At 39.6% G+C, this 21,124-nt stretch overlaps 2 long non-coding RNA genes across 9 annotated transcripts; one reads left to right on the top strand and one right to left on the bottom strand.

Annotated features, from left to right (window-relative positions):
* Nucleotides 1-156: 156 nt before the first annotated feature.
* On the bottom strand, nucleotides 157-3,479 carry LOC145014309 (uncharacterized). 8 transcript variants are annotated; one of them, XR_013665489.1, is made up of 5 exons: nucleotides 3,091-3,479; nucleotides 2,257-2,875; nucleotides 1,787-1,894; nucleotides 1,446-1,609; nucleotides 157-422 (listed from the first exon to the last, which is right to left on the bottom strand). It is a non-coding gene; the product is annotated as an uncharacterized LOC145014309 (long non-coding RNA). The 8 variants fall into 8 exon arrangements; XR_013665492.1 differs by having other exon boundaries at nucleotides 2,257-3,187; nucleotides 3,277-3,479; XR_013665494.1 differs by having other exon boundaries at nucleotides 2,257-3,187; nucleotides 3,293-3,479.
* Nucleotides 3,090-11,909, top strand: LOC145014310 (uncharacterized). Its single transcript, XR_013665495.1, has 3 exons — nucleotides 3,090-3,487; nucleotides 3,797-3,873; nucleotides 11,764-11,909. It is a non-coding gene; the product is annotated as an uncharacterized LOC145014310 (long non-coding RNA).
* Nucleotides 11,910-21,124: the final 9,215 nt, after the last annotated feature.

Below are 21,124 nucleotides of genomic sequence, written 5' to 3'. Positions count from 1 at the left end.
ACATTTTCAAGATTAAATGTCTGGATAGTCACTAAAGCCCAAGAAACCAAAATCTCATATACAATTCCAAAGAAATAAAAAAAAAAAAAAAAAAAAAACATCAAAACTTATGTGCATATTGCATCCTCAAATCAAACAGAAACACAAAGAAACAAAGAAGCAACAATGGGTAATTGTCCTTATGATTATCATTATAATCTTTGATTTCTTCTGATTAGAATACTCTAAAACAATGTAAACAATAGAATTTAAGGAGTAAAGATTGTAGATATGACAATATTACCCTCTTGGTCTTGTGGGTTAATAAATCCATATGCCAAATGTGTGGAAAAATTACAGGATTACCAGCTCCATAAGGTGGTCTAAATGAACTTTATGCAAGTTCAGATTTACTTTTCCACAGCTTCCCAAATTTTCGTGGTCTGCAAACGAAATTCGTTATTAGCTTTGAAATCAAATAAGAAGGCCCAAAATATCAACACCCCAATAAAACAATCATTCAAAAAAACGCAAATAAAACAATGGTAACATACTCATGATCCATATTCATTCATGTATTACAGTAAAAACCTAAGAAAGTTATTCAATTAATTAAATAAACTGCATTATTGACACACTGTATATAAGGCCATACTTATTAAAATTATTATTATTATATATATATATATATATATATATATATATATATATATATATATATATATATATATATATATATATATATATATATATATATATATATATATATATAACGGAAATATACTAGTTATGTCAATTTTGTCAAAAATTTTCAAATTTTCTACATTTTTACACAAGAAATTGCATTATGATCGAAATGTATGTAGGGGTATAATTAAATAGCATATGTAGGGCTATTTTCGTCAAAAACTGTTTGAATCACTCAACTTTTAACGAAAACAAATGTATGTATGTGATTTTTGATCAAAAATGGTATTAGCAATCATTAGGAAAAAACAGTTAATATGGGCATTTGGGTCATACCTAATATAATTATTAATCATGTAACTAAATAAAACTATAGTGTGGGGCAATTTAGGCATACTTTTAAGTCCTCTAATATTTAAACCAAGAAACTGCATTATAATCACTCTATATGTGGTGGTGGTGGTGGTGGTGGGGGAGGGGGGCGGAATTAAAAACTATATGTAGGGGCATTTTGGTCAAAAACTCAAAAAAATAAATTATTTTCTCTAAAATTAACAAAGCAAACTGCATTATGGTCAAAATATATGTAGATGCATATTTTAAAATAATGTTTGTAGTAACAATTTAATCATAGATATTACGAAACTTTATGTAGGGGCAAATTGATAAATGTCTAAATTACAGTTTTTTAACAAAAAAAAAAAAACGGTATTTATGAGTATTGTGGTATATAAATATCTAAAATTTCCTTTATCCAATCGGTTAATAAGTGGGCTTACCGAAGGCATTACTGGAGGAGATAGTCAGTTATACTCTCGAGGTGTAACCTTTAGAATATTTTCACCACTCTGCTCCGGAAAACTACAATATCAACATTTAAGTAAGCAACAACTTTTGAAGCTAACATAGCTTCTTTTACTTCAACCCATTCCGTTGATCCAATCTGGAAAACCAACATAAAAACTCAGTTAACATTTTTTTATTTTACTTTTCTTATAAAAAACTGCAATTTTGTGTGTGTGCGCTTTTCGTTCATTCCTATCAACATTTAAATAATTATTTAAAACATAAAATAATGTTTTGAATGTGCAGTTCTATGTAGAAGATTGCAGAACCTTACACCATCAGCAACAACAATATTTTGCTTTGCGAAGTTAATCATCGGTTTTCTTTGAGGTGTGATAGGTCCAAGAGGACCAACGATTGCAACTCATGTTGTTCCCTACATCTAAAAAATGGAAAGGAAAAAAATTATATAATAAGAAATATGCCATTTTTTTTAAAAGAAACAGAGTCCAAGTCAGTATAAAAGAATAAAAGTCGGAACCGATGAACATAATCAAAAATCACATACATCATCACCTTGTAAAGAATAATCTAAACCGTAACCCATCAAAGGAATCAATCAAAATTGGAAGACATCAAAGGAGACAATATTTTGGTGACTCGATTTCCAGAGAGAAGCGTGAAATAGAAAGCAAGAAATTTGCCAATGGCGTAAATTAAGATGAAATGCAGATGAAGCTAGCAGTGTGAAAATGCTTATAAGTTATATCATATCAATTTATTATATCATTACATAACACACACCTTTCCATTAATCCTAAAAAGCTCTGCAAGATCATGAAATTATCCATGAATATCCCTACAGATTGTCACTGTGCTTTTAACAAGCTGCAAAAGACATGAAGAAACTAAAGTTTCAAGTTATTCGATTCAGTGGAAATTAATGGCAGTAAGATTTTCATGGAATGGGTTTACTTTGGTAATGTATTCCATGTTTCATTTAGTTTACTAAATGATGATTAGAGGGAAGAAGTTAGCATATAAAGATATAACTTTCTTTAAGAAAACTTATCTTAAATCTTGAATACAATCAAAACTGAATATGAAAAAATTAGTACTTTGATAACAATACACAATAACCAATAAAGTTGATTAAGAAAAAAAGGAACACCAATACACTAAAACATTGGTTTTATATAAATGACCATTTTACCCTTACCAGATGTGAAACAGAAACTGCAATATTTACCTTTCCAGCAGTTTCCATGTTATGTAATACAAAACCCATGACTTCCTTAATCTGAATTCTTTCTAATGGGAAGGACGTAGGGCATGAAGCATATCATCATATTCATCTCTTGGTGCATCAGGTAGTTTTTCTTTCTAAGTGAGTTTGATGTTCATTTTTTTTAGCTTCACATACCTTGAAGAACCATATATCAAATGTTTTATAAGATGAAGACTTGAAAAGAAAACTCCATACAAAGATGAAACAAATTAGCTATTCCTTTTTTTTAATAATAATTTTATAATTTCAATTCATATACAACATAAAGATTAAATTGAATACTAAATAATGGGAACTGACAAATACATACTTCTAATGGTGACAATTTCTAGTAGTTTTTTGTGACAAACCTAGTGAAATTAGGAGCATATGAGAAGAAAAGAGGTCAATCGGTGACCCATGAAATTGCATTTTCCGAGGTCTGGCAGCAAGGCACGAAACCTCCTTCTGAGAACACAACAGCCGAGGAATGGAAGAAAATACATTCAGCAGGCTTAGAACAAAACAGACAGAAGAAAAGATTAATAGTAAAGTACCATAGATGAAATTTACATCACCGAAAAAAGTTATAGATGGAATTGACTGAGGAAAAAAAAATAAATCGACAACCAACCTTGTTCTTGGAAAAAAAAACGCAGGCATATTAATAAGAAGCAGCGGAAATCGGTACCCGATATGGTTGTTGATGAAGTCGCAAATGCAGGATAACAATTCTTCTAGTGGCTCTCCTGTAGCACTCGGTTCCTGGTATGTAATTTATTTTTAATGTATTTTACATTTTTAGCCTGGGACTCGGCAAGTTGAAGGCCTAACTCGCCGAGTAGGAGTGGGTTTTGACATGGGACTTAAGTGACGGACTCGTCGAGTGTGCGGCCAGACTCGACGAGTAGACTCTGACTAGACAAAACCTTAATTTGAGGGTTTGCACCCTATTTAATCATCTCTTTCAGCCACCGCTCGTCCCTATTGCTCCCAAAGACTCTCCATAGCAAACCCTAAGTGTTTTGGTGCAAGAACTAAGACTTTTGAGTGATTTTTGTGGGTTTTGACCTCAAGGAAGAAGGAAGAGCATAGAAGGATCAAGAGGAGACTGAAGCATTCAAGTTTGGTTCATCATTTGCAGTCTTTGAAAGGTATAAAGTCTGTACCTTGCTTGCTTGTTTGTTAGATCCCTTTTTTGGGGAAGATTTAGGGCTTTTAAGCCATATGAGGTGACCAACCATGATTTGCAAACATGGTTGGGGGTCAAGACTTCAGATCTAGCACTTGGGAAGAATCACAAGGCAGATTTGGGTTGCTTTTGCACCCAAGGAAGGCCCCATGCAACAAAAGAGCCATTTTAGAGCCTTTTGGCTCAAAAGTCCCATGCATGCACGTAAAGTTCGTAACTTTACATGCTAGATCGAGCTTAGGGGCTTGGAAATCATCAAAAATTAGCTTTTAATGATTATTATAGAATCACCTATGTGAGAGAGAAGTGGGGTCACTTCAAAAGGAATTGTATGGGTACATTCCAAAGAGCTCTTATAGAACCAGGCAAGTGTCCATGACCATAAAGGACACATCAATGAGAACCTAACTAGGCCATGGAGAATCATGTGAGACACATATTGATTATTTACAAAAACGGCAGAACAGTTGAAGGACACCGAGTCTACTGGTCCACTAGTAAAGTAAATATGTATCTTAAGGGAAGGTTCAAAGGGTAACGCCTACCTATCCTATGCATGATTCAACTATTGGATTTTATCTAGGTAGCTTGAAAATGCTTATTCAATTTTCATTCATGTGGGGGATTGTTGGAAAATTGGTGTTAACCAATTTATAAAAATGGGTTTTCCCTATTTTTATAACACTTCCAAAATAGATTTAATATGAATGATAAATTAATCCTTAAAGTGAGGGTGTTGGAAGACATAAATAAAAGAGTTTAATGGGTGGGAGAAAGAAAAGAAAAGTTTAGGGACCTTTCTTGCAAATATTTCTTTCTTTCGTAACTGAAGTTGTAATTAATATTACAATTTAATTACATATTAATACACATTAATCTTTGTGATTAATAGAGGTGTTTAAATGGGAGGTTATAGAATGTGTAGTATAAATATCACTACTCTACAACCATTTGAGGACACCACAAGAATAAAAGAAAACTCTTTTCTTCCCCGCTCCATCTTCTTCGTTTTTCTAGCTATATAGAATATATAATCCAGACCCATTGAGGGTTCGGGTGGTCTAGAAGAACCACTTCAAACTGTTGTATCTTGGGAAACAAACACCTGGTAGAAGGGCGAATTTGTTTTTAAAGGCACTGTGTTAAACATGCCTCAATTTTTCTATTTTATTGATTGTTTTCGTACATTACTGGAATATTATTCCTACAAAATTTAGGTGTACGATAATAGGCAATACAACCACACACTGCCTCAAATTTTCTAATCTCTTGTTTGTTTTCGTACATTACCGGAATATTATTCCTACAAAAATTAGATGCACGATAATAGGCAATACAACCACACACTTTCAGATAGTCAATGTCACGTTTTCTTCCTTTCCATGACTCATAAGGACTTAAAATGAATTATATGACGAACGATCATATATATATATATATATATATATATATATATATATATATATATATATATATATATATATATATATAGGTTTGGGTTCAACAATGAACCATTTTAAATCTTATAACCAAGGAACCAATCTTTTCTTAACTTTTAGAGCAAATTTCTCAAAAAAAAAAAAAAAACCTAATAATATAGATATTCATAACTTTTTATCCTCTGTCCATTGATATCAAATTTGATAAAAAAAATTGATGTGTTCAGATTCACACTGTGAATTTGATCAGACTGACATTGTGAATCTGTACAAATTCACTATGTGAAATCTGTGCAGATTCACACTGTGAATTTGAGAAATTTATACAGTGATATTATACAAAATTAATGATTTATGGTGCAGATTCACAATGTGAATCTGAACAATTAAAAAAGTTATATATATATATATATATATATATATATATATATATATATATATATATATATCAAATTTGATATCAATGGAAAGAAGGTAAAAAGTTATGAATTTTTATATTTTTAGAATTTTTTTCGATAATTAATAAGATCTAAAACTTGAAAAAATAATGGTTCCTTAGTTCTATGGGTTTAAAATGGTTCCATGTTGAGCTTTTGTGTATATATATATATATATATATATATATATATATATATATATATATATATATATCAAACGGTTAATAGTGATTTACCCTAGATATTGTTTGACAAACTTGAAATTCAGTTAGAGGTTATTTGTTTTGAACTTAGCGGGTCTAGTAAGAGCTGACTGATAACTCTGGTCTGTAACGACCCAAAGTTTCGAGATAAAATTTTCATTAAATCAACACATTTCCATAAACCATGAAATCCCAAAACAATTGTTTTCAAATCCATATGTATTACAACTTTATTTGAAAATATCAGTGTGTCCCATATAAAGTTGATGTGAGAGTGCACGCCATGTCATCAAGCCTTGCCTTTTCCTCTGGACTTAGATGTACCTAAAACAAATCCACAAACTATAAGCTAATTCTTAGTGAGTCCCCCAGAGCATACCCCATACACAAGCCACATATCACATATAGTATTAGCTATAAAGCTACCTCTACCATATAACATTAGCTATCGAAGCTATCTCTACCACATGTCCCTACATAAGGATGACATGGGCCTCCCCATGGTCTTACACCTAAGTGCCATGGGCTTCCCCCCATGGTCTTTTCCCTGCTGGACAGCCATGGGCTCCCCCACATGGTCTTATATCCAAGTGTCATGGGCTCCCCCCATGGTCTTTCATGAAGTTATCACAAAATCACTAACATACAACTTATCATAAGTCTAAAGATCATGCCACATATCTCTACTACAGCTAGTGTACCACATATCATAAGATGGGCCGACCTTAGTGCCATAGACTCATTGGTATGGTGAGAAGACTCACCTCTAACGAATCCAGAACTAAAACTATAATCAGATACGTCCCACGTGTTGCTCCAACTCAACTGCCAAAAATCATCATAAGATAGGATTTTCATAAACCCAACCTATTCTCAAATTCAACCCTAGTCAACCTTGGTCAAAGTCAAGGCCAATGGGAAAATTCAATAGCCCATGTTGACTTCAAGTTGTCCGTCACATCTAGTGACTCGTCGAGTTCCCTCCAGATCCAAAAGACTTGATCAAACCCTAGTCAACTCATTGATTTCGCTTGATATACAGAAAATGGGGAAGACCATCCCAACTCGTCGAGTTTCAAGGGCAACTCGTCGAGTCCCCCTTCCTGTTTGCATGTTGAGATAATACATCGAAAGCAGGGATTCCAGGGATTAGATATGAAGCCCTAAGGTGCCTAGAAGGATAAAGTTTCCAACTTTACCTTCTAGAACCGTTCCAAAAGCTCTAGGGTCGTTAATAAAGGTTGGAAAGCTCCAAAGTCTTGCCATTTGGTCCAAAACTCAAGGGATCTGAAATCCTTCCTTTCCCTAAAGGATCCTAGTCCTCTAAACGCTCTAAAGATGAAGGCTTTATGGACATGAATTTCCAATGCATGTCCCTAAGTCAAAATGGTCAAAAAGAGGGGAAATATGCCCTAAAACCCTTGCATGGAGTCCTTTCTTAACCAAAGGCCAGATCTAGCTCACCTAGGGACCATTTTTCTTTGGAGATTCATAAAGTTGCAAACTTTATGAATTACATGTATGCATACTACAAAAAGGGTAGGAGATAGAGAGTAGACTCAAGATCTAGCCTTGTTCTTTGATAAAAATCGAGTCTTAAGGACTTACAACAAATCACAAGGTGATTAAGCTCAAGGATGGGTGCTTGGTTTGTTGGATCTTCTCACTATCTCCATCTTCTTAAGCTTCAAAGGTCACTCTAGCTCACAAAAATGGAAGACAATTGGGATTAGGGTTAGCATTGGCATTCTTAGGGTTTGGAGGATGATGAGAGGTCAGCCTTAAGGCTCATAAGGAGATTATATAGGGTGCAAGACCTAGAATTATGGTTTTGTCTTAACAACACCTACTCGCCGACTCGGCCTTCCAACTCATCGAGTATGGTGTAGATTCTGCATCCCATAAATGGATTCTACTCGACGAGTTGGACTCCTAACTCGTCGAGTCCACACCAAAACCCTAGAATTTTTATAAATCAAGCAATACGTGGAACATGTGTTACACAGTCAACAGTCGGACTGTTTGATAACTTCAAATTTATGCCGACTCGGTTAATAAGGTTGACCCAAATAATTTACTCGATAAGCCTCAAAACTTAACTGACCGGAAAAAGCCCATGTTTCTTCTTTTCTTTTATTTTCCCTCGATAACTTAAAAGAAAACAATGATTGAACAAAAAACATAAATGCATCGATCGGCTACGTTGTCTCTTCCTTAGCATCTCCCACCGGCGAGTTCCACTCCTGCTCAACATCCCGACTGACGACTCTGCCGACGTTGACCTCCACAACAGGTAACGTCATTCTTCCTTTCCCCCCTGAAATCAGTTAACAATGTGTGCATAAAACTAGTTGACAATGTGTGCATAAAATCAGTTGATAATGGATGAAATCAGATTATTTGTGTATGAACTCTGATTTTCTTTATATGAACCAGACAATGTGTGCATAAAATCATACTTAGGTATGTGAAATCTGAATTTATATGTATACAATCATGTTATATGCTTATGAAATCAAATTATATGCTTATGAAATCAAAATATGTTATAAATATGTTGGTATAATCTGATTGTTGCACATGTTGGTATGAAATTAGAAAATGTTATACATGTTGGTATGATATTAGAAAATGTTGAATATGTTATATATGTTAATATGAAATCAGAAATTAGAAAATGTTATATGCTTAGGAAATTAAAACTTATTTTTATAAAATCAAAATTTATGTTGTATATGTTGATAAAAATCGGATGAAATCATATTTATGCTTGATTTATGGTGTACATGTGTGTAAGGTGGACGAGCAATCTTTTTACTTTATTTTATTTTATAATAGGCATGAAAGATAAAAGAACTAGAATTAGTTGAAAGTTGGAGATTGTGGATAAATTTTTTTTGGAAGCATGTATCGACGAGCTAACAACTAATGGTCGGGAGGGTAGTGGCCTAAAAGGAAGCTTGTATGACAATTTGTATTTGGATTTTGTATGAAACTTTGTATTCGGATTTTAAATGATGTATGTGTAATTTAGATTTTGTGACATCCCTATTTTTACAACCAAATTAAAACTTTTTATTTATGCTTTATTTATTTTTAGAGTATAAAACTTAATGCAAAATTTGTTCCGAAAACATGATAATATCATTATTAAAGCATTTCCGAGGAAATGTATCTCATTTATATTTAAAAATATGGGATGTCATCGTCAATACAGATACATAAGCATAAACAATTCTTAATAGGCCTTACGACATCTTATTATACTAATGGCGTACAAACTCTTGAAATCACTCATCTTCCAAGTGTTTTCGTACCGCTACCTATGATACAAAGAAACTGATTGGGTTAGGCTTGGGAGTTTGTTGTGACATCCCGACTCTCAGGTATAAGAATTTTATTTTTAAAAGGATAATTTACTTTGGAACTCATTGAGTTGATGGCCTCAGACTCGACGAGTAGGAAGTTCTCTACTCTTCGAGTTGTAAAGATTAACTCGACGAGTTGACAGCTGGACATGAAACCCTAATTTTTAGGGTTTTGCACCCTATTTAAAGGACTCAACTCTCATTACTGGCCTCCCTTATCGTCCCCTCATTCTAGACAAACACTAAATCGAGCTAACCTTCCATTGTGAGTGTGTGTAAGCCTAAAATTAAAGAGCGTTTGTGGTTGCATTTCTTGAAGAAGCTTTAGGAGATTAGTGCATAGATGAAGGAGGAGGCTGTAGATCTGACATCTACACTGTGGTAGCAACCATATGAAGGTAAAAAGTCTTTACCTTAACCTCTTGTTTCTTGTATCTTCTCCTATGGAAGCTTAGTACCTTTTTGCCCACTTTGTATCCATTTTTGGAAGTTGAGCATGATTTGAAGTTGTAACTCCAAATATGGTCTCCTCTAGGCCCCCATAGACATAAAGTTATTGACTTTATCTAGTCTTGGCCCTTCTCCATGGCCTAAACCTCTTCTTAAGATTAGTTTTTGGTGTTTTAGCCTCTTTAGGCCTTGCATGCACGTAAAGTTCACAAGTTTACGTGGTAACTTCATCTTAGAAGACTAGATCTACAGTTTGGAGCCTTTGTTTCATTTAAAAGCGTCTGAACACTGCATGTAATTATACATTGTGGTTGACTTGAAACTATTTGATATTTATGTTTATTATTTCAGGTACTTCTGATACGAAAGGGAAGGGACCAACATGATGGCACAACATCCTCCCCTCATGATTTCCACACATTTTGGATACTCTTACTCTGATGGTTTGGATATTGTGCATTGTGGTTGACTTGGAACTATTTGATGGCTGAAACTATCGATTTTAAAATGATAAATTTTATCATGGTTTTTAGGGATGTTAAACCCCCTCTGGGAAACCAATTTTAGACGTCACTCTATATCGAAGTGTTGTTAGAGCTATCCAATATCTTACTTTTATTCATCCCAATCTTACTTATGTGGTTCAACAAACCTACCTTTTCATGCATGATCCTGGTGAACCTCATTTTGTTGCTCTAAAATGCATCATTTGTTACCTTCATGGTACTCTTGAGCATGGTTTTATATTCATAAGTGACATGTCGATCGTTTGTTTGCTTATTTTGATGTTGAATGGCTTAGCTGTCCTGAGACACGTCGATCTACTTTTGGGTTATTTGTGTATCTTTGTGATAATCTTGTCTCATGGTCTTCAAAATATCAACATGTCATCCCTCGATCTAGTGCCAAAGTTGAGTTTGTTTGGCTTCACAACCTTCTTGTCGAATTATCTTGCCCTCTAAATTGGTTTATTGTTGTGTTTTATGATAATGTAATCCTTGTATACTTAGCTTCTAACCCGGTTCATCACCAATGAACCAAACATGTCGACATAGATTTACATTTTATTTCGGAATGTGTTGCCATTGGATAGGTTTGCGTGTTACATGTTCCATCTGCTAACATCGTTCGCTAACATATTTACTAAAGGACTTCCTATACAATTATTTCTAGATTTTCGGAATTGTTTAAGCATTCGTGAACTCCCTGCTTCAACTGGGGGGGGGGGGGGTGTTAACTTATATCTTTGTTTCGAGTAGGTCTTTAAATTTTTTGTATAGTTTAGGGTCCTTTAAATAAATTACTTTATAGTGGTTGTACTATTTAAAACAATGAAATACACATAAACCCTAATGAGTATTTTTCACTAACCAAGAGTTAGATCTGTAGTTCTTAAATGATAAATACATCCATTTATTATTAATTTCATATATTTGTGGGAAGAGAAGGTAAATGAAAACACTTAATACGAAAAGGTCTCATTATAACGTTTTGAAGTGAGAGGAAAATTAAATTTTTTCTTCTTTCTCTCCAAATCCTTCCAAATTGAAAGGAACGTTAAAAGGAAAAATGATCTTTCCATTTTCTTCTACTTCCTTCGATTTTCCTCTTTTAATGAAACTATGGAACACTAGTTTCATTTACTTTCTTCCTAGTTCCATCTATTTCTTTTCTTTTCCCTCGTTAAGTTAAACTTGGGAACAAGGTGTAAGAGGCTTTTTTCTATAGCCAAAGGTAACATATCCTTTCTAGGATTCTACTCATTCAAGTGTTATGATGTTGTCATAGACGATGGTAAGCTTGTAGATGTTGTTAATTTAGTTCATTTATATCCATACTTGAAATTCTTGAGGATATGATTTAAATTTCCAGAGTATCAAGGGAGAAGCGTGATAAAGAATTTATGAGAGAAACAGATTGCATGCAACATCTAAGTATATAGCCTTTTGTTTCAGGAGGAAAAGAAGACTGAATAATGAATAATGAGGTTGGTGAGAGATGGGTTTTTCTATATGGCCCATAAATAATATAATGGAGGAGGAAGGATTTTATATTGGTATCGAACTGGCTGAAGCTGACCCTAAGCTCAAAGGACATTGTGTGGTGCTCGTGGTTGTGAGGATCGAATTTAGCAAACAAATTGTAAGACAATCATTTTCCTTGTTCTTCCTTTTTTGTTGCTTCAGAGTATATATGGAATTCGATATATAGCGATTACTAGATTTCATGGCATTGAAAAGTATCAGAAACAGATAAATGCTATTGTAATTTAGTTACAGGAATACTAGTGGAAACAATTAGAAAATTCAAGACTCGATAATTATTATGCAAGGGATACGAGACATAACATAATTGCCTACGTCATACCCCAAGGACATGCTTCAGTTACGCCAACCCGATTGATGATAAGATTTGAAAGAAAGTTTCATGATTCATGCCAACTGCTCGATGAAATGTTTGAACCAAGTTTCTGAATTTTTATTCAACTATGTTTATTAAGGGTCAACTGATTTTTTGGTTGATTTAGTCTTTAATGACAACTTGTTCTTTGATTTCAAGGGTTATCATATGGTGAATGCTATGAAGATATCAAAGAATTTTAGTAGGATTTACTCACTATTAATGAGTTGTGTGGAGGTAATTCCTTTTTTCATGATGTTTATTATGTTGTTTATTATTATAAGTGATCTTGTTCTTGTCGATGATGAAAACAATTAGGGATGTCAACGGGGGCAAACGGAACGGAAAGTGCATCCCCCGCCCCCGCCCCTGAAATTTCCCCGTTCCCCCGCCCCCGCCCCCGAATCCCTTTTATAGCAGAATCATATTATTGTTTATTATATTTATATAATTAATATATGCAAATATATGCGTAATTTATTAACGGGGTCCCCATGGGGGTTTCGGGACGGGATTTTCTACCCCCTCCCCCGTCCCCGAAATTAAAACGGTGGTTAACCTTGCCCCCATGTAACATCCCAAAAGAAATTACCCAAATTTTTTTTTTAAATAACTACTAAAAACACCATAATAAAATCATAAGGTAAACTCGTACGTCAATATCTCACCAATAATAATAAAGGGTTATAACTAAACTGAATCAAGAATGTATTAGTCACATCTATGAAAAACAAAACAACTCCCAGGACAAATGATGTTGTGGTGTGTGTGTGCGATGCCATCAACTCGAGCTCTTCCCTTTGCTTGTGGAAGTACTTGAAACCAAAACTAAAACTGTAAGCACAAAGCTTAGTGAGCTCCCCCAAACTACCACATACCAAATAATACATATAATCACATACTGGGCCTTGCCCACTGCATCGGACCGAAGTCCGGAAACTGCATCGGACCAAAGTCCGGAACTACCCAGGGCCTTACCCTCTGCATCGGATCGGGATCCGGAACTACTGAGGCCTTGCCTCCTGCATCGGACCAAAGTCCGGAACTACTGCATCGGACCGAAGTCCGAAACTGACTGCATCGGATAGAAGTCCGGAACATACTGAACATAGCATCACATAAGCATATCAACTAACATGAGTACATACATAACATACTACATCGGGATGTAACCCGGGACACATAACACCAAATACTGTCCGAGCCACGAAGGCATCAAACATACTAAAATCTGCATCGAACCGAAGTCCGGATACTACTGCTAGCTAAACGGGCCGGCATTGTGGCCTTAGACCCGTTCCTACTGAAGGGAAACTCACCTCGTGATCTGGCTGCTGAGTGTGTGGCTTCGGGAACTATCTGCTGCTGCTCCGGTATCTCCCCGGCTACAAATCCACAATTACACTCAATCAAATTATTAATAACTGTATTGGGGTAAATGACTCCTTTTCCCCTGGCTAAAGTCAACTCTCCTGGTCAAAGTCAACTTTACAGTTGACCTGACTCGCCGAGTTAGTCCGCCAACTCGCCGAGTCCCTACTCTCATTACTCACCCTACTCGCCGAGTATGGCATCAACTCGACGAGTTCCCTTTCGAATCTAAAACCTCAGGCAATCTACATCAGACTCGTCGAGCCGTATGAACAACTCGACGAGTTGTTCTTCGAGCTAAGAAGATTGCCTTGGACTCGCCGAGTTGTATGAACAACTCGCCGAGTCCCTCCATTACTGAGTCTAACCACAACTCACTGAGTCCACTCCATCACTCACTGGTCTCACTCGGCATCACTCAAAAAGGGAAAAATCGGGGACTCGCGGCTCGACTCGCCGAGTCGTTCTTCCGACTCGCCGAGTCGCTTTCATGCAGCAACTCAAAACTTGATTATGCTTGAATCCAGTGCATAAAACTTATAGATCTGGACTCCCTTAACTCGATTAGCACGTAAAGATTCTATCTTTACGTGCCCATATGCATTCATGAAGATAAAATAGCTCAAAAAGCATAATAAAGGCTAGATCTAGGGTTTCCATGCAGAGTATCTTCATAAAGGCAATAGATCTGGGCTCTGAAACTTCTCAATGAATAGATCTAAGGATATCTCGACTTATTAGGGCATTCATACAATCATAAGGCTTGGGAAAAGCATCAACTAGATCTAGAAGAGTTCTAATGGAGGTTTAAAGCATAAAACAAGAGGGAAATCCGAAGAATACCTCAAATAACTCTGATTTGCCCTTGGATCTTTGCACTACTCCTCTTCTCCTTGCTCCTTTCTTCTTCTCCTTCTTCAAGCCTTCACAAATCAACACAAGAACACTTAGATCACTCAAGGATGGATTAGGGTTTTCTCACAGCGTTCTGAGGGTGAAGGAGGCGAGAATGGGGGCTATAAGGTGGATTAAATAGTAAGCAACCCGAAGATTTAGGGTTTCAACCTGGCAGGCCGACTCCTCGAGTCCCGAATATGGACTCGCCGAGTCGCCGATCTATACGCTTATCAACAACGTGACCCTACTCGACGAGATGGGACATAGACTCGCCGAGTTCCTCCATGAACTTCAAAAATAAATACTAAAAACCATATACCAGGGACGGGTCATTACAATTCTCCCCCACTTGACTCAGACTTCGTCCTCGAAGTCTGCTGCTGCATCTGCAAATAACCCGGGATAATGTTCTCTCATTTCATCTTCAGCCTCCCACGTCCACTCAGACCCCTTCCGGTGCTCCCACTACACCTTCACTAGCTGAATTACCTTGTTCCTCAAGGTCTTTGCTTTCCGATCCAGAATCGCGACCGGCCTCTCAGTATAATTCAAGCTGCTATCCACCTGGATATCCTCTAAAGGAACAACTGCTGACTCGTCCAAAAACACACTTCCTTAACTGAGACACATGGAAAGTGTTGTGGATCTGGCTAAGCTCTGCCGGAAGATCTAAGCGATAAGCAACCCGACCCACCCGTGCCAAAACCCTGAAAGGACCAATAAACCTGGGACCCAACTTGCCCCTCTTCCGGAACCTGATAACACCCTTCCAAGGTGAGACCTTCAGAAGAACCATGTCACCCACCCGGAACTCCAAGTTTGAACGCCTCCTATCGGCGTAACTCTTCTGCCGACTCTGCGCAGTCTGCAGTCTACTACGGACCTGCTGGATCAACTCGGTCGTCTTGAGCACCACCTCTGTGCTCCCAATGACTCGCTGACCCACCTCGCCCCAACAAATCGGGGTCCTGCACTTCCTCCCATAAAGCATCTCAAAGGGAGGTCGATCGATGCTTGCATGATAACTGTTGTTATATGAAAATTCCGCTAACGGAAGATACGTATCCCAACTGCCACAAAATCCAAAACGCATGCCCTAAGCATGTCCTCGAGAGTCTGAATCGTCCTCTCACTCTGCCCGTCCGTCTGAGGGTGGAAAGCAGTGCTGAAGTGGAGACGAGTACCCATCTCGTCATGGAACTGCTTCCAGAATCGGGAGGTAAAACGGACATCTCGGTCTGACACCACCGATACCGGCACTCCATGGCGTGCCACAATCTCACGCACATAGATATCGGCTAACTTTTCTGCCGATATACTCTACTGGATCGGGATAAAATGGGCACTCTTCGTCAACCGATCCACTACTACCCATATCGAATCTACTCCTCGTGCGGTCCTGGGAAGCTTGGTGATAAAATCCATAGTGATGTCCTCCCATTTCCACACGGGAATGTCTAATGGCTGCATCTTGCCGTGAGGCCTCTGATGTTCTGCCTTGACCTTCCTGCAGGTCAGACACCTCTCCACATACCAAGCAACATCCCGCTTCATGCAGGGCCACCAATAATCGGGTCGAAGATCTCTATACATCTTCGTTGCCCCTGGATGGATAGAAAATCGAGACTTATGAGCCTCGTCCATCAACACCTGTCGTACTCCGCCTCCGTACGGTACCCACACTCTCCCATGAAGGGTTAACAACCCCCGACTATCATAATCGAACGCAGCTACTCGACCTACAATCCTCTCACATTTCTGCTTCTCTTCCTTGAGTCCCTCAACCTGAGCCTCCCTGATCCGTTCCAACAACGGAGTAATCACAGTCATTCTCAAACACAAATATCTGATAGGGGCTGCTGTCACCTTCCGACTTAAGGCATTGGCCACTACGTTGGCCTTCCCTGGGTGATAAAGGATTTCACAATCATAATCCTTCAGCACATCCAACCATCTCCTCTGCCTCATGTTTAGACTCGGTTGATCCATAAGGTATCTCAAGCTCTTGTGATCCGTGTAGATGGTACAACGGACCCCATAAAGATAATGTCTCCAAATCTTGAGGGCAAACACCACTGCCCCCAGCTCCAAGTCGTGCGTAGGATAACTAGCCTCGTGAGGCTTCAACTGTCTCGAGGCGTAGGCTATCACATGCCCCCACTGCATCAACACTGTTCCCATACCTGTGATTGAGGAATCACAGTAGACTACAAAATCCTCTATCCCCTCGGGCAGGGAAAGAATCGGAGCCTCGCATAACCTTTGCCTGAGGGTCTCGAATGCCGTCTGCTGCTCAGGCCCCCAACGAAACACCACCGACTTCCTAGTCAGTCGGGTGAGCGGTACTGCAATCTTGGAGAAATCCTGGATGAACCTCCGGTAATACCCTGCCAACCCCAGGAAACTCCGAATCTCGGTTGGAGACCTCGGGACTTCCCACTGCATCACGGCCTCTATCTTGGCCGGATCTACCAATATACCCTTCTGGTTGATGAGGTGACCAAGGAACTGCACCTCACGCAACCAAAACTCGCACTTGGAGAACTTCGCGAAAAGCCTCTCCCTTCTCAACACTTCTAGCACCTCCCTCAGGTGCTCCTCATGCTGCTCCTGAGTCTTGGAGTACACCAAGATATCATCTATGAATACTATCACAGACCGATCCAGCATCGGTCTGCATACGCGATTCATGAGGTCCATGAATGCGGCTGGAGCATTAGTGAGCCCAAAAGGCATCACTACAAACTCATAATGACCATATCGAGTCCTGAAAGCAGTCTTCTGCACATCTTCGCCTCTAACTCACACCTGGTGATATCCGGAGCGTAAATCGATCTTGGAGAACCAAGACGCTCCCTGAAGCTGATCAAACAAATCATCTATCCTCGGGAGAGGGTAACGGTTCTTCACCGTTACCTTATTCAGCTCCCGATAGTCGATGCACATACGGTGCGACCCATCCTTCTTCTTCACAAATAAGATCGGCGCCCCCCAGGGTGAACTACTCGGCCGAATAAAACCCTTATCCAGCAACTCCTGCAGCTGCGTAGACAACTCCTGCATCTCAGGGGGAGCTAACCGATACGGTGCCTTGGCTATCGGAGCCGCACCAGGAATTAGGTCAATCCCAAACTCGACCTGTCTCTCGGGAGGTATTCCAGGTAAATCCTCCGGGAATACATCTGGAAAGTCTCGCACTACCGGAACATCGTCCACTGTCGACTTGCCCTCCTCCCGGGCATCCATAACGTAGGCTACATAGCCTGCGCAACCCTGCTGAAAATAGCGTCTCGCCCTCGCGGCTGAACAAAGAACTAGTCCACGCTGTGGCCTCTCGCCCTGAATCACTAACTCACCACCACTGGGAGTGCGAATCCTCACTAGCTGTAACTCGCAATCAATCACGGCCCCGTTGGGACTCAACCAATCCATGCCCACTATAACCTTATTTCCTCGTAGGGGAAATAGGGACCAAATCCACCAAAAACTGCTCGTCAAACAACTAAAGAGAACATCCTCGATGTACTCTGGCAACCCTCACGGTCCTATCATCCGCTATCTCAACCTCTAGTGGACAATCCAGCTCCCCAGGAGCTCTACTAAATCTCTTGCTAAGCGCTAGCGATATAAACGATCGGGTAGCCCCCGAATCAAATAATACTATAGCAGAGATGCCGTTCACAGAGAACGACCCCGTCACCACATCTGGAGTCGCTCGCGCCTCCTCTACTGTCAACTGAAAAGCTCGGATCCTAGCCACTGGTGTCTCTGCTCGTCCCTGACGGCAATCTGTAATCCTCAAAGTAGCAGGGGCAGGTGCAACCACCTTCCCTGCTACAACTAAACTTGGACACTGGGACTTTTTATGTCCTCTCTAATTGCACTGAAAGCAAATCAGATCTGATGTTGCAACAGCAGTAGCAGGGGCCGTGCAATCTCTGCTCAAATGCCCAGTCCGACCGCACTTGTAGCAGCCGGAACTCCCTGCCTTGCACGTTCCCTCGTGCAATCTCCCACACTTGCCACATCGACCATGGCTCTGCTGACTCCTGGACCTGTGATCCGATACCTTGGGCTTTTTTCCCGAACCTCCTGAACCCGAAACCGCCTCCGGTTTCCTCTTCTTCTCCATCTCTAGGTCAATCTCCCTCTCCCGAGCTCTAGCAATCATGTCATCCAGCGTTTTACAGCTGGACCGGCTCACAAACATGCGGATATCACTCCGCAACATCTCATGATAACGGACCTTCTTCATCTCCTCATCGACTGCATACTGAGGAACAAGAAGAGCCCTCTCCTTAAACTTGGTGGTGATCTCCGCCACGGTCTCTGTAGTCTGGGTGAGGTCCTGAAACTCTCGGGCTAACTGTTGTACCTCAATAACTGGTGCAAACTATGCCCTGAACTAGGTAGAGAAATCGGCCCAGGTCATGGCATCTAACGTTGCATCATCTCCAATGGTATGACCGACCACCTCCCACCAATCCCGTGCCCTGTCCTTCAGAAGACAGGACGCCAATCTAACCTTGTCCCCCTCGGGACACCTGCTAGTGCGGAATGCGTTGGCCACATCCGCCAACCATCTCGTGCTCGCTATGGGGTCCCGCGCCCCATGGTAGTCTGGAGCTCCACATGCCCTGAACTCCCTGAACGTAAGTGTGCGCGACCCCATCATGGCCTGCCATCTCGGCACGGAAAATGCCCAATCTCTCATCCATCAGCTCTAAAATACCCTCCTTGATTGAACCGAAGATCACAGGAGTCTGCTCCAGTATGATGCGGGTAACCTTAGAAGAAAGGAACTCCCTGGTCTGCTCATCCATCTACCCGGCCTCCGGGCCTGATCCTGATCCTGATCCCCCTCCGGCATCTGAACTGCTGACTGCTGGTCTCGAACGCAAAACTACCATTTTGAAACATATCATAACAACATCAGAAAACTGAAATATCTCAAGGGATCATGATACTACTACTAGCTTCCTGGTCTTGTCTTGGCCTTCCTTGATTCGAGTACGGATCCTCTGCTTTCAGTAGTACGGGCCCATACTACCTTCCACATCTATCCGTACTTTCCTCAAGAACTGCCTTGACTCCACCAAGTCACTTCTACTACTGCTGCTCTCTGCTACTCTCATCCTAGGCTTGCCCTAGGGAAATCTTGACTCTGCTCAAAACAGTCATCAGCTACTGAAGGCCTCCTTGAAATGCTAATTAGCCATCACCTGAATACCATCACATGTGATGAGGCTCGGATAATCCTTCAAGTAAAAGGCTCGTCCCTACAACGGTAAGACTCAAACAAGAGCTGCGCAGTAGGGCTAAATCCAACACTCTGAGATTATTCAACCCTGATCACATGTGACGTGACGTATTCACCTAACGGCTAACTCTCATTACAAAGAGTTCTACAAAGCACGAAGAAAGCAGCATTCGGACACCGGAAATTACCCAAGCAATCCTACTCTCATAACGAGAAACCGATCTGGCATACAATGCTTAACTCGCGCTACCATGCATAACCTAAATAGGCTATCCTACTGTTGTCTACTCGTTTCTAGCATGCAATCCTCATAAAGCTAAACACATATAACAGGCACATAAGGCATCCTCCTAGATCCTTAGTCCTATACTAGCATGTTGTTCTACTGAAACTGGAACAATTATTCATAATTATAAAACTTGTATGGGTAATTTGGGAGTACTTACTTGAGCTCGGCTGATCACATGCACCACACCCTTATCTTGTTTAAAACTTCTTTTCTTTCTAAGTGCTTTTTTTTAATTTCATTCGAAAACATTTTTCCTTTTTGAAAATCTTTTTATCTCTCCCTTAGTTTGAGTTCAGATACATCCGGGGTGCATCCGAATCCCTCAAACCAAGGCTCTGATACCAACTTGTAACATCCCAAAAGAAATGACCCAAAATTTTTTTTTTTAAATAATTACTAAAAACACCATAATAAAATCATAAGGTAAACTCGTACGTCAATATATCACCAATAATAATAAAGTGTTATAACTAAACTGAATCAAGAATGTATTAGTCACATCTATGAAAAACAAAACAACTCCCAGGACAAATGATGCTGTGGTGTGTGTGGGCGATGCCATCAACTCGAGCTCTTCCCTTTGCTTGCGGAAGTACTTGAAACCAAAACTAAAACTGTAAGCACAAAGCTTAGTGAGCTCCCCCAAACTACCACATACCAAATAATACATATAATCACATACTGGGCCTTGCCCACTGCATCGGACCGAAGTCCGGAAACTGCATCGGACCAAAGTCCGGAACTACCCAGGGCCTTGCCCTCTGCATCGGATCGGGATCCGGAACTACTGAGGCCTTGCCTCCTGCATCGGACCAAAGTCCGGAACTACTGCATCGGACCGAAGTCCGGAACTGACTGCATCGGACAGAAGTCCGGAACATACTGAACATAGCATCACATAAGCATATCAACTAACATGAGTACATACATAGCATACTACATCGGGATGTAACCCGGAACACATAACACCAAATACTGTCCGAGCCACGAAGGCATCAAACATACTAAAATCTGCATCGAACCGAAGTCCGGATACTACTGCTAGCTAAACGGGCCGGCATTGTGGCCTTAGACCCGTTCCTACTGAAGGGAAACTCAC

Source organism: Lactuca saligna, chromosome 9, assembly GCF_052625555.1.
Source record: "Lactuca saligna cultivar CGN05327 chromosome 9, ASM5262555v1, whole genome shotgun sequence".
Lineage (NCBI taxonomy): Eukaryota > Viridiplantae > Streptophyta > Magnoliopsida > Asterales > Asteraceae > Lactuca > Lactuca saligna.
The sequence above is the reverse complement of the archived record's forward strand: the minus strand, read 5'-3'. Positions and strand labels throughout refer to the sequence as shown.